Consider the following 14,757-nt stretch of genomic DNA (forward strand, 5'->3'; position numbering starts at 1 on the left):
GGCCAATTTGAGCAAGCAACTAGGGTTCAAATAGGGTGATTACTCTCTCGAGATTTAACCCGTTAATTGGGACTATCATTTCTCATGAGTCCATCCCAATTCCTTGTTGGGTCAATTTTGGGGTCATAAACTCTCTTTCTCAAGAAGAGTTAAACCCACAAAGCTTGAATCTATGTTTGCAACCACAAATTCTAAATTAAAACATAAAATCAACCCAAATAGCAAACACTCATAATCAATCTATCCCTAGATGGCAACACCCATCAATTACCCACACTAGGATTGAGCCACAACCCTAGCTAATGGGTTTAGCTACTCATGCTAGATGAAGAAATTGAAGAAATAGATGAAGAACTGAACATATTAATTAATTACTAAATGAATCTACAAGAATCTATCGTAAGTAAAGAGCAAAAGTGCCAAAAATGGCTACTAGATTGAGTCCCACGAGCGCAGCTGTATCGAGGATAGAAAACATGACCTAAAAATGATAAAATGTTCTATTTATACTAGGCTGGAAAAACTGGACAAAAATACCCCTGCGGGGTCAGTGCGGACCGCGCAAAATGGACCGCGGCCGCACTGGCTCTTGGACTTCTGGTTCCTGCTTCTCTGAAGTTGAGGACCGCGGACCGCGTGGAAATGCAGCGTGGCCGCGATGGAGGTTGGTGCGGCCGCACCTAAAGGAGCGCGGACCGCATTGCTTGAAATTGTCAAAATGTTCACTCTCTGAATCCCTGCACCGCGGACCGCATAAAATAGTAGCGCGGTTGCGGAGCCTCCAGCCCCAAAATGCCAAGTCTCTGAACCTCATGTCTGCGGACCGCGTAAAAGAGAAGCGCGACCGTGGAGCCTCACCGCGGAGCGTGCAGAAGTGTACCGCGCCCGCGTTACCTCTTGCTTGAATATGACAACTCTCTGAACTTTCTAGTGCGGCCGCATTCACTTTTGCGTCAGTCCACACTGGTACCTCTTTTCCTCAATTCCCTNAGTTCGAAAAAAGTACACTGAGACCTTTGGGCCCTATTTATAGAAAAACTGTGGGCCCCTTACTTACCTACCAGCGCGGCCGCACATATGCAACCGCGGACCGCGCTGGGTTTGTCTCAAAGAGATTTCAGAAGCCAGCCTCCGCCGGCCGCACAAAAACGGAACGCAGCCGCGGAGGTCCAATGCGGACCGCATTAACAGGACCACGACCGCGTGGAAAACTTCAGAGGCTGTCATATTTAGCTCATGCCAGTGCGGACCGCACAAAGTGTACCACGGCCGCACTGGCAAACTTCAGAGACTGCAATTGTTCTACTTTATTTTGCACTGCTTCAACACAATCCCTGCAACATCTCACAAACAATTAGCTCAAAAATCCTAAGCTACAAAGAAAATCAAAGAGAAAGAAAAAGACATGGGTTGCCTCCCAAGAAACACCTGATTTAACGTCACGGCACGACGCATGTTACCATTAAATCACTTCAAATCAAGAACCGCCACCATGTGGCTCTCATCAAGCTCTCCAAGAAATAATAAAAAGCACGCCCACCAAGATGATTTAGCATTTTGTTGATGAACGGAAATGGATAGTGATCCTGGCGGGGTACTTTGTTCAATTTTCCATAATAGCCCTGCCAACCTGCAGCTGTTTGTGAGGGACTCCACACATTCTGAGAGTTTGCCACTATGGTCATTCCACCCTTCATTTGCACACCGTGGTCCGGAGGAATCCAAGAATTGTCACGAACAGGGTGGATCACCACTTCTTGCATCACCTCATCTAATCCTCTTTCATGCTCCAAAGACGGCTTTGCATCATCCTTCAAGATAATATTGGGCTCAAAGATTGTGAGGCAGAGGTGTGGAGCAACTTGTTCCAATTTCAACACCGGTGGCTCCTCAATTGTTGGCATTGCTAGTGTAGTTTTAGGGTTGTCAAGATCCAAAGACATTTTACTGGGCCTCCAAGATTCCATATCATGTAAAGCATCTATGCACGTCACTCTACTTGCATCATCATTGATATCCCGATTTAGAGGAACGGCCACAAGTGGGTCTTCAACATTAATCACAGAACTTGTCTCATCCATTATCACAGCTGTGACAATGTCAACAAATGAGCACACCTCGGTGCTATTCGGTTGCCTCATAGATTTGCAAACAGGGAAGACCACCTTCTCATCCCCCACACGGAAAGTCAACTCAACCGCCTCAACATCAACCAAAGCCTTCCCCGTAGCTAGGAAAGGTCTCCCAAGAATGATCGGAACTTCAAAGTCTACTTCGCAATCCAATATAACAAAGTCGGCCGGCAAGAATAATTTATCAACACGGACAAGTACGTCATCAATTATACCCAAAGGCCGCTTCATTGACCGATCCGCCATTTGAAGTCGCATTGAAGTTGCGCGGGGTTGTCCAATTCCCAAGGTCTTGAAAACCAAATATGGCATCAAGTTTATGCTAGCCCCCAAGTCACAAAGGGCTTTGGTGAGATCCGCACTTCCGATAGTACAAGGGATAGTGAAAGCTCTGGGATCCTCAAGTTTCGGGGCCATAGAGTGAACGATAGAACTCACTTGATGTGTCATTGGTATTGTTTCACACTCCATCGACCTCTTCTTCGTCACCAACTCTTTCATAAACTTGGCATACCCCGGCATTTGCTCAAGTGCCTCCACCAAGGGTACATTGATTGTAAGACTCTTCATCATATCTATGAACTTTTTGAATTGGTGATCATTCTTGTGATTTGCTTCGTTGAGGATATGGCGGAGGTGGCCTAGGCAAAGGTGCCTTGGCTTTGGGCACCACCGGCTCAGGTATAGCAATCACGTGTTCCCTAGACGGGTTCACGGCATCTTGTGTTTCCTCCTCGGCCTCATCAATATCTATCCTCACCTCATTGTTCATGCTTTTTTCAACCACATCTTCAACACTCAAAGGGGCATTGTCACCTTGCAACTCAACATCATCATTCACAACTCGCTTTTCTCTTGAGGCATGCACATCACCGCCTCTCCCGCTTTTTGTTGTAACCTCCATCACTTGATTGGTGTTTCCGCCCTTTGGATTCACTACCGTGTCACTTGGTAGAGCACCCTTGGGGCGAGTATTCAAAGTTTGAGAAATTTGGCCTAGTTGCACCTCCAAGTTTCGGATAGATGTATTATGAGAAGCCAATTGTGCATTGGAATCTTGGTTCCTTTTCATCATATGCTCAAACATATTTTCAATTCTACCCAAATCACTTTCGGAAGAACACCTTGAGAAGGAAAGGGAGGTGGATTGTTCGGTTGTTGGTACATGGGGGTCCTTTGAAAGCCTTGCCCCCGGTTGCTTTGGTTTCCGCTATTATTCCACCCTCCTTGATTGTTGTTGTTGCTCCAATTATTATTGTTCCCAATCCAATTGCCTTGATTGTTCCCTTGGTTCCCCCAATTATTGTTTTGGTTGTTATTGTTCCAATTGCCACCACCTTGTTGTTGATTGTTATTATTCCAATTACCGCCGCCTTGTTGATTGCCCCAATTTCCTTGGGGTCTCCATTGTTGATTCCCTTGATCTCCTCTATTCCCTTGGTAGTTATTGACATATTGACATTATTCGCTTTGCTCATCATAACACTCATTGGAAAAACCACTACCATCATCATATTGATCACAATTCCCTTGAGATTGTTGCCCTATTTGCCTTCTCTTAAGCATATTCACTCCTTCCATGGCATTGACTTGACGAGGATTTTGAAATTGTTGTAGTTGCGCCTTAGCCAATTGATTCATAGTAGTAGTAAGCTCGGCAATAGCTTGACCATGGTCGTGCAACTCCTTGTGCAAATGGATCACCGTAGGGTTGCCTTGAGGAACATTTGCCCTACTTTGCCAAGCCGAAGAAGTGTCGGCCATTTCATCAAGTATATCACAAGCCTCTTGGTATGGAAGTTTCATGAAGTTCCCACCGGCCAATTGGTTCACAATGCATTGATTAGTGGTGTTAATGCCCCGATAGAAAGTTTGTTGAATCATTGCTTCGGTCATATCATTATTTGGGCACTCTTTCAACATTGTTCTAAATTTCTCCCATATTTCGTGCAAGGGTTCCGTTGGCTCTTGCTTGAAAGCCAAAATTTCATCCCTAAGCGCTTCCATGTGACTCGGAGAAAAGAACATGGCAATGAAATTGTCCGCCAATTCATCCCACATTGTGATGGAATGGTTTGGTAGCCTTTCTAACCAATCCAACGCCTTACCCCGAAGAGAAAACGAGAAAAGCCTCAATCTCAACGCATCCTCGGACACGTTTGTTTGCTTGCTCCCCCAGCATGTATCTACGAACCCCTTCAAGTTCTTGTAAGCATTTTGGTCGGAGGCACGCGTAAAATACCCTCTTTGCTCGAGCAAGGTTAACATGACATTTGTGATTTGAAAATTCCCGCCCGGATTCGGGGAGGAACAATGGCGCTTGCATAACCTTGATTTGGGAGAACTCTTGGAGCCACTCTTGGAGGAACCGGAGGAGGGTCTGGAATATTGTGAATGTCATTTACATTGGCCTGACGGCCTCTACGTGGAACTTGAGGTAATTGAACCTCTTTCGGCTCAAGATCATCTACCTCCTCCCCCGCATACACGTTGCCAAGAGGGTCGTTTGCATTGAAAGCCATTTGTACCTAAGTAATCAACACAAACAAAATTAGTAAATAAGAAGTAAAGAAGAGCAACACACATACTACTAATTAGATAGACAAAAGCCGTAAGCTCCCCGGCAACGACGCCAAAAAGAGATCGGTTCCAACTACCCGCTACTAAAAAGTAGGAGAAGAGGGTCGCGATAGCTTTTTCCCGATATGAGGGTCGGGATCGAATCCTCAGGGAGCTAGAATGGAATTCGGATATCTACTTAGGTTAGATTTGCGTGAATGCTCTTAGATGATCTTCTTTTTATTTTTGGTTTTTCAATTATAACTATTTTTATAAACTACTAATTTGAAACTAAGTTTAGCTACGAGATGATTGCTAAGATTCTATTAAATGGAAAGAAAGGCACTAGCGTCGTGACACTACCCAGGTGGCTAATTGACGGGTAGATGTTACTAAGGACAGAATGATATATTTGGGGCTTATGATACAAACGTTGCACCATTATACCCACTCTCACACCTCTCGGTAGAGAGAGTGATTGTGCCCAATTGACTCTCTCGACGCCAATTGGGTAGGCCAATTTGAGCAAGCATCTAGGGTTCAAATAAGGTGATTACTCTCTCGAGATTTAACCCGTTAATTGGGACTATCATTTCTCATGGGTCCCTCCCAATTCCTTGTTGGGTCAATTTTGGGGTCATAAACTCTCTTTCTCAAGAAGAGTCAAACCCACTAAGCTTGAATCTATGTTTGCAACCACAAATTCTAAATTAAAACATAAAATCAACCCAAATAGCAAATACCCATAATCAATCTAACCATAGATGGCAACACCCATAAATTACCCACACTATGATTGAGCCACAACCCTAGCTAATGGGTTTAGCTACTCATGCTAGATGAAGAAATTGAAAAAATAGATGAAGAACTGAACATATTAATTAATTGCTAAATGAATCTACAAGAATCTGTCGTAAGTAAAGAGCAAAAGTGCCAAAAATGGCTACAAGATTGAGTCCCACGAGCGCAGCTGTATCTAGGATATAAAACTTGACCTAAAAATGATAAAATGTTCTATTTAAGCTAGGCAGAAAAAACTGGACAAAAATACCTCTACGGGGTCAGTGCGGACCGCATTGCTTGAAATTGTCAAAATGTTCACTCTCTGAATCCCTGCACCGCGGACCGCGTAAAATAGTAGCACGGCCGCGGAGCCTCCAGCCCCAAAATGCCAAGTCTCTGAACCTCATGTCTGCGGACCGCGTAAAAGAGTAGCGCGGCCGCGGAGCGCGCAGAAGTGTACCGCGCCCGCGTTACCTCTAGCTTGAATATGACAACTTCAAAACCAAACTCTTTCTTTTTTTAAAAAAAAAACCAAGCTCAATCCATTTTCAATCCCTATTGAACCAGATATCGTTTCAGAGTCTCAAGAACTACAGAAATATTCAATGGAACAGTAACTTCCTACTACATTTTTTTTCAGTCGTTTTTTATTTTTTCTCTGAATTTTTCTCTTTTAAAATCTCTTGAAACTCTGCATTGAATGGCAAGGAAGAGATGCCTTTATAGGCAAGGAAGTAGGGCAGCAACTAAGAACTAGTTTTTGCACTTTGCCCTTTTTTAAATTTTCATTATAGCTTAGGAGTCCTTAAGTTAAAAACTAGAAATTTACTTTAATCCCCACCCCTAGCTTCCTAGAAGCTTCCCATTGAATTACACTCAAGATTCCTTATTCTAATTTCCTAAATTACCCTTAACGGCCCTGTTATTTACCCCTAAAACCTACCCAAAATGGGTCAAAGCTGACCCAATGACCCAATGCAATTTGAACGGGCTGCTCTTTGCCAATTGAATCAGAGACAGCCCGACTTCCAAACAATACACTTAGCTAAAAATTTTGCAAACTCTGAAATGGTTTTAACAGATCAAGCAATCTAGCCTAAAACGACTCATTAACTAATTGACTAAACTAACGAATCTAAATTAAACTAATTAACAAACCAAGAACAAGTTAAAATACTAACCTAAAATTATCATGCATAGGACAGCAATCCGGGAAAACAAAAAAAAATAACAGAGGGGTCGAGAAGACGAGAAGAAACAGAAAAAGAAAAAGAAAATGAAAGCTAGATAAAATAGAAAAGAAGAAAAGAAAATACCTACTAAAAATTGAGCGATTTGAGGAATGGAATCCGAATCCTCAACTTCTTGTATTTTTCGGCCAAATATGATATTAATCCTGTGTTCTTACAAAGAACACACGATCAAAATCAAATTAAGCTTGAAATTCCCACAGAACCTGGTTTGGAATTTCTAGGGTTCTCTTTTGATCTAAGATTCAAGGATTTTTGGGGGGATTCGAGGAAAATGGAGCAGAGATTGGGAAAGGGGAGATGAAGGAGATTCTATGGTGTTATTTTGGTGGTGAATAGAGGTGGCGCCGCCACCGGAAGTGATGGGAATTTAGGGGCGGCATCTAGGGTTCTAAGGTTTTGTCTCTAAATTGGAGAGTGGAAGCGAGGGAGACGATGGAAAGGGGGGGTGAGAGGGTTAGGACAGTTAAATAATAAGTGGAGGGCCAGTTCCGAGCCGATGATTTGGGCAAGATCAACGGTTGAGACAAACCTCAAAGAAACGAGGTCGTTTGGCTTAGTGGGGGACCAGATCGGGTTGGGGTGTGGGTGTGGGCTCAGTTGGACCAGGTCTTAGAGGGAAAACGATTTGGGCCTGATTGATTTCAATTAAATATAGCCCAAAGATCTGCCCTCTCAATTCCTTCTCCTTTCTTTTATTTCTCTTTTAATTAATTTTTCTTCAAAATACATTTCTTTTCTTCTTCTTTTTTTCAAAGATTAAAATTAAAAAATAAACCTAAATTAGTTCCTAATCAAATTATACTCTAAATATATTAATTATCACAAATAATTAAAAAAAACAAATTAAAGGAAAAACTACCAAAATTCAAGATAAAAGTGCAAAATAAACTATTTTTTGTGATTTTTTCCTTTTTTATAAAACAACTAATTTTCTAATTAATCCTAAAATGCATAATTAAATCCTACATTCAAATGCAACGTATTTTTGTATTTTTCATGAATTTAAACAAAATAGACATGCACAGACAAATTCAAACGATTGACAGAAAATGCCACAAAAATCCACAAAATTACAACCAATGGAAAAAATTATTTTGTTTGAATTTGTGGGGATAACTCATATATGGCAAAAATCACGTGCTCACAGCTGCCCCTCTTTGCTCTGAAACATGATGAGTTTTCGTGCAAAGATAAAGTGAGCGGATACGAGCGATTTTTGCCCGTTTGAATACTCCGTGGGAAGCATTTTTGAAAGAGTTGACCGCACCCTGCTTCTGTGGTTCCCTACATATCCTTGGCTATAAAGGAATTAGATCAGTGTAGTTCGGGAAGTTTTGGTAGCTGGGACTACCATGAAGTTGTAATTTCACTGTTGCTGCTACTGCTTACTGAACCCCTTATTACACCATTGACAAAATAAAAAGAAGCTAGACTAAACTATGATCTATGAATTACAAAAGCCCTATCTATATCTTAAAACTTGATCTTGTGGTTCTTGTTGCCTTGTTGACTTGTATTCTCCCGCTGAAGTCCCTTTGTTGCCGACTTAAATTGTAATATGAAATGCTTTCCCTTTTCTTCAGGTGGATGCCTAATTTCCAAAAACTTGAATTGTGATCCCGTGCACTCCAGGTGGGCGCCTGACTGCTAAACTTGAACTGTATTCCCGTACTCTCCAGGTGGACGCGTGACTGCTGAACTTGAACTGTATTCCCATGCTCTCCAGGTGGGCGCCTGACTGTTGAACTTGAACTGTATTTCCGTGCTCTCCAGGGGGGCGCCTGACTGCTGAACTGGAACTGTATTCCCGTGCTCTCCAGGTGGGCGCCTGACTGCTGAACTTGAATTGTATTCCCTTGCTCTCCAGGTGGGCGCCTGATTGCTGAACTTGAACTGTATTCCCTTGCTCTCCAGGTGGCGCCTGATTGCTGAAACTTGAATTGTATGCCCGTGCTCTCTAGGTGGGCGCCTGATTGCTGAAACTTGAATTGTATTCCCGTGCTCTCCAGGTGGGCGCCTGATTGCTGAAACTTGAATTGTATTCCCGTGCTCTCCAGGTGGGCGCCTGACTGCTGAACTTGAATTGTATTCCCGTGCTCTCCAGGTGGGCGCCTGATTGCTGAAACTTGAATTACTTCTCCCTGTTCTACATGTGGGTACCTGATTTCAACAAAAATAGACAAAACAAAGAATATTTTCTGCCCCAGTTTGGTAGCTAGGCACATATGTGAGTGTAAACTGAATCATGTTACCAAATATCAATAAGAAACTTGAAAGCTGAAACTTGAACTGTACTCCCTAGCTCTCCAGGTGGGCGCCTGATTGCTGAAACTTGAATTGTATTCCCGTGCTCTCCAGGTGGGCGCCTGATTGCTGAACTTGAATTGTATTCCCGTGCTCTCCAGGTGGGCGCCTGATTGCTGAACTTGAACTGTATTCCCGTGCTCTCCAGGTGGGCGCCTGACTGCTGAACTTGAACTGTATTCCCGTGCTCTCCAGGTGGGCGCCTGACTGCTGATCTTGAACTCTGTTCCTGTGCTCTCCAGGTGGGTGCCTGATTTTAACAAATATAGACAAAACAAAGAAAATTTTCTGCCCCAATTTGGTAGCTGGGCACATATATGAGTGTTAAACTGAATCATGTTACCAAATATTACTAAGAATTTGAAAGCTAGGTCCCATTATCCGGGGGGGGGGGGGGTCTTGACAACTCTTAATTAAACGACAATTTTAAACCTAAGTTCTGTCTTCTAAAGGTGTGACTTCCGCTGTATCTTGTTATCTAAGAGGGTCTTAACTACATCCCATTATCTAGGAGGGTCCTGAAAATCAAAACTCAAGTCTTATCTTAAAAGGGACAACTTTTACGGCTGAATTATACTATCCTACAACAAAACTTATGCTAAATCTTGTTAACAAAGAGAATCTTAAAACTACGTCCCATTATTCAGGAGGGTCCTGAAAACTCCTAATTGAATCCTATCTTAGACATGCAAACTTTGAAACCAACTTATATTCCTTGGGGTACATTCAAGCTAGATTTTGCTACTTATGTTTGTTTCGATTTTTAAACTAGGTCCCATTTTCCTGGAGGGTCCTGAAAATTTATGGTCAAACCTGTCTGGTGCTTGCCTTACCTTGCGATGGGTTTCTCCGAAACAAACGAAATTTTCTTCCCCTGTTTCCAATCAAAGAAAAACTTGTCAATTTTAAAAATATGGTGGTTGGTTTGTGGTCTTGACTTTAAGGGCGATTTCTCCTTCACTTCCAATGATAACTGATTCCCACTCGAAGACCTTGCTTGTTCATTGACTAACCACTTTCTTTGTTACCCTTAACACAGAAAATACCTACTCTCTGTTCAAACCCAATACCCTCTATCTGTTGCATTGCTCATGAACTGACATTTACCAACCTTTGTATCTGACATGAACCCCAAAGCACGTTAATTGCCACCCCCTCAGTGTGTATGCTGTTCTTTCTTGACTCAAACCACTGGCCTTGAGGTCTATTGCTCCATCACTTGCCATGATAACTTTGATTTCTGCTTGGAAAATCTTGCTTGTCATTGGCTAACCACTTTCTTTGTCAATCTTATCACAAAAAATACCTCTTCTCCGTTCAAACCCAATATCCACTATCTGTTGCATTGTCCATAAATTGATATGTACTAAACCTTTGTATTTCACAAGGATCCCAAAGCGTGTTGATTGTTACCAGTTCAGTGCGTTTGTTGTTCTTTCCTGACTTATGACACTTTGATGTGCTAGCCAGATCCCGTTTTGTGCAATTTGGAAAGCTGGTGGCAAATTTTGAAATCATTTCTCACTTGTTATGACCAAACATACTCAGGAAGAAGAAGTAAGCAAGACAAAAGGAACAGAGTACAGGAGAATAAAGAGATGATTCCTAACAAGAAAAATACAAAGTAGAAACCTCTTGGACGTGGATACCAACTCTAATGACCATAACATGCACCTGCAGCCTATTCTGTTAAGCAAATTTGATGTTCAGCTCTTGTCGTACCTTTTCGCCATGAAACTGGGCTTGAATGCTCCGCTTATCCAATATGATTCATAATCCTTATTCGACTTGTAGCGCCCGAAGGGTTTTCACCATCAAGCCTCTCTCATTTTGGTCTTTCTCTCAACTCACCGCCGCCTTATGATGCCCGTGAAGGTTTTCACCAATAAGACTCTCTCATTTGTCCATCTCTCAACTCACTGTCGCCTTACGGTGCCCGTGAGGTTTTTCACCAATAAGACTCTCTCATTTTTCCTTTTTCCTGCTTGAACCAGAGTGTTGCCCCACATATGAATCACCTTTACTTGCTCGACTTGGCATTTCTCGAAGACTGATCGGAAGGTCTTTCTTTGGACCGTAATGTGGGCTTTTGGATAGGGTTAGAAAGAAAGGGTATCAAAAGGCTCAAAACAATTCAAATGGGTTCAAAACTATAACTTTCGGAATCAGATTTCCTATAACAACCACAACTTCTGCCCCAGTTTCTTTGCTTGGGGACCTTTGGATTTTTATTTTGATGGGACCGAACCGTGAGGCTGCCTACGTATCCTTAAAAGGAATCAGGTCGAACGTAGTTCATGACATAGGAATTACTTTATTTGTTGTGATTTTTCTTTTCTTTTTCCTTTCTCTTCTTTTCTTCTTTTTGTTTTTCTTTTTGTTGTTTTTCTTCTCTTTTTCTCTTTTTTTTTCTTTCTCTTTTCATTCTTTTCTTTCTCTTTTCTCTTTTTCCTTTACTTATCTTTTGCGCTTGCATTTCTGAACTTTGCTACTGATTCCAAAAGAGGGGTATGAAAGAAAGTAAATAAGGCTCAAAGGGGTAACAAAGGATAAAGTGTTTAGATAGCAGAACAAAATGCCTTCGTCATTCCAATCTTCAAATCATGCCAAGTACAAAAAGATACAATTTAACCAAAGAAATCATACATAATATCTTTTGACTGCATCAGAATTGATAGCCATATCCACACATTTTCCTTCTACATCTGTTAATACAAAGTTGTCACGACCCCAAACCCCGGTCGTGATGGCACCCAATACTACTGCTAGGCAAGCCCGACCAATTGAATACTCTCAACCCGAATACGCAATCCGTTACCAACTAACACGATTAAAATAGCAGTTATCAAAGTTCGAACCCAATGTTAAATAGGAATGGTACGGAATACAGTAACAAATATCTAAACATCCCCCAACAGATCTGGAGTCACGAGTCTAGAGCCTCTAGATGTAACAGAGTAGTAAATCCACAGTAATAAAGGAGTCTAGAATACGGAAAGATAAAAGGGATAAAGGGGAGGAGTCGGGTCCTGCGGACGTCAGGCAGCTACCTCGACAACTCCTGAAAACTCTGAGAAACAGCAACAGCTCAACTAGGTCTCCGGAGCACCTGAATCTGCACACATGGTGCAGGGAGTAAAATGAGTACTTCCAACTCAGTGAGTAATAAACATATATAATGACTGAAGATAAGAAATCATGAAATATTACAATATAAAGCTAAAACCGGCAATCCAGCACATTTAACGGTGAAATAGCAACAAAACAATGACAGGTAAGGCAAATAAATATCAATGCATGAATGCAATGCAATGCACATGACCGCTGCGGTGCGCAGCCCGATCCATTTGGTTACCCGCGCTCACTGTGGGGGTTCAGACTCCGGAGGGGCTCCTACAGCCCAAGCGCAATATCAATGTAACATCGCTGCGGCGTGCAGCCCGATCTATACTCAGTCCAGAATATGCACATAAACCACTCGGAACACTTAGTGTAATAGCTCTCAGCTCACAATGTCAGAAAAATGTAGTTTAGGTTTCAAATCTTAGAGATATTGCTAAACATTTCAATACAGTGTTTAACTCAGGACTGAAATCATTTAATATGCTAAGCGATATCGAAAACAGTGATAAGGATCCCTGAAGGATGCAAATGATAGGCACAAAGCCCAGACATATCCATAAAATCCAAGTAGGAGGATTACCAAATAATTTCTAGTCAAGAACACAGTACGAACATCACTCGGGACGGACTAGGTCACAATCCCCCAATCACAGATGACCCCGCACTCGTCATAGAGTACGTGTCTCGCCTCAATATATCGTTACAATGCGATATACCGGGGTTTCAAACCCTCAGGTCATCATCTACATCTATTACTCACCTCAAGCCGGCCACAAGTCTAGCTCGCTATGCCTTTGCCTTTCGAATCAACCTCTTCGCGCGCCGAATCTGATCAAAACAACAAGGAATACATTACAATAGGCCAAAGAAACATAACCCAATCGAAAAGACTCGAAAAACGCAAAAATTCACGAAGTTGGCAAAACCCGAGCCCCGGGTGTGAGCACGTGATTTTTGTCCTATATGAATTATTCCCAGAAATTCAAACAAAATAATTTCTTTCATTATTTTATGGATTTTTGTGACATTTCATGTTAATTGTTTGCATTTTGTTTGTGCATTTTAATTAATGAAAAATACAAAAAAAAAAATACTTGGCATGTGCACTTAGGATTTAACTTTGCATTATAGGATTAATTAGAAAGTTAATTATTTTATAAAATGGAAAAATCACAAAATATAATATAATTTGCACCTTTAACTGTAGTCTTGATTCTTGAGTAGCTTTTGTTTTAGTTTGTTTTTTTAGGTTTGATTATTTTAGGATAATTAGCTGTTAGGAATTGATTGGAATTTTAGTTTAATTTTGGAAATAAAAAGAAAAACAACAAAAAAAGGCAAAGAGAATATCAGTTTTGGGCCCAGATTAATTCTTCCACCCCCCCAGCCCAATTCCATTCAAATCCGCCCCAAATTACCCCTACAGTCCAGCCCAAATCACCCCAGCCTGGTCTGGTCCCCCTTACCACCCAAAACGACCCCGTTTGGCCTTAATCAATCCTGGCCGTCGAGGTTTTATGATCTGACGGCCAGGAAGCTATGGTCACTTATTATATATATGTCCAAACACTACCCCCCCTNCGACGAAGCATACCTGAGGTCTCAAATACGGTGAGGATATCTGCTCCGATCTCCTGCTCAGTCTCCCAAGTAGCTTCCTCTACGGGCCGACCTCTCCACTGCACCTTTACCGAAGCTATATCCTTTGATCTCAATTTCCGAACCTGACGACCCAAAATAGCCACTGGCTCCACATTGTAAGTCAAGTCATCATCCAACTGAACCGTGCTGAAGTCTAACACATGGGACGGGTCCCCAACATACTTCCGGAGCATAGAAACATGAAATACCGGGTGAACTCCCGACAAGCTGGGTGGCAAAGCAAGCATGTAGGCCACCTCCCCAACTCTCCTGAGTATCTCAAAAGGACCAATGAACCGTGGACTCAACTTTCCTTTCTTTCCAAATCTCATAACGCCCTTCATAGGCGAAACCTTCAACAAGACCTTCTCGCCCACCATGTAGGATACGTCTCGAACCTTCCGGTCCGCATAACTCTTCTGACGCGACTGAGCTGTACGAAGTCTCTCCTGGATCACTTTCACCTTCTCTAAGGCATCCTGAACCAACTCTGTCCCCAATAGTCTAGCCTCGCCGGGCTCAAACCAACCAACCGAAGACCTACACCGTCTCCCATATAAGGCCTCATACGGTGCCATCTGAATGCTGGACTGATAGCTGTTGTTGTACGCGAACTCTGCAAGTGGCAAGAACTCAGCCCAAGAACCTCCAAAATCAATAACACAGGCACACAACATGTCCTCCAATATCTGAATGGTACGCTCGGACTGTCCGTCCGTCTGGGGATGAAATGATGTGCTCAGCTCTACCTGTGTACCCAATTCTTGCTGAAAAGTCTTCCAGAAATGGGAAGTAAACTGAGTGCCCCTATCCGAGATGACAGAAACTGGGACCCCATGCAACCTAACAATCTCCCGGATGAAAATCTCTGCCAACCGCTCCGAAGAATAGGTAGCACACACCGGAATGAAGTGCGCGGACTTGGTCAGCCGATCCACAATCACCCAAATCGAATCAAACTT

Source organism: Nicotiana attenuata, unplaced genomic scaffold (genome assembly GCF_001879085.1).
Source record: "Nicotiana attenuata strain UT unplaced genomic scaffold, NIATTr2, whole genome shotgun sequence".
Lineage (NCBI taxonomy): Eukaryota > Viridiplantae > Streptophyta > Magnoliopsida > Solanales > Solanaceae > Nicotiana > Nicotiana attenuata.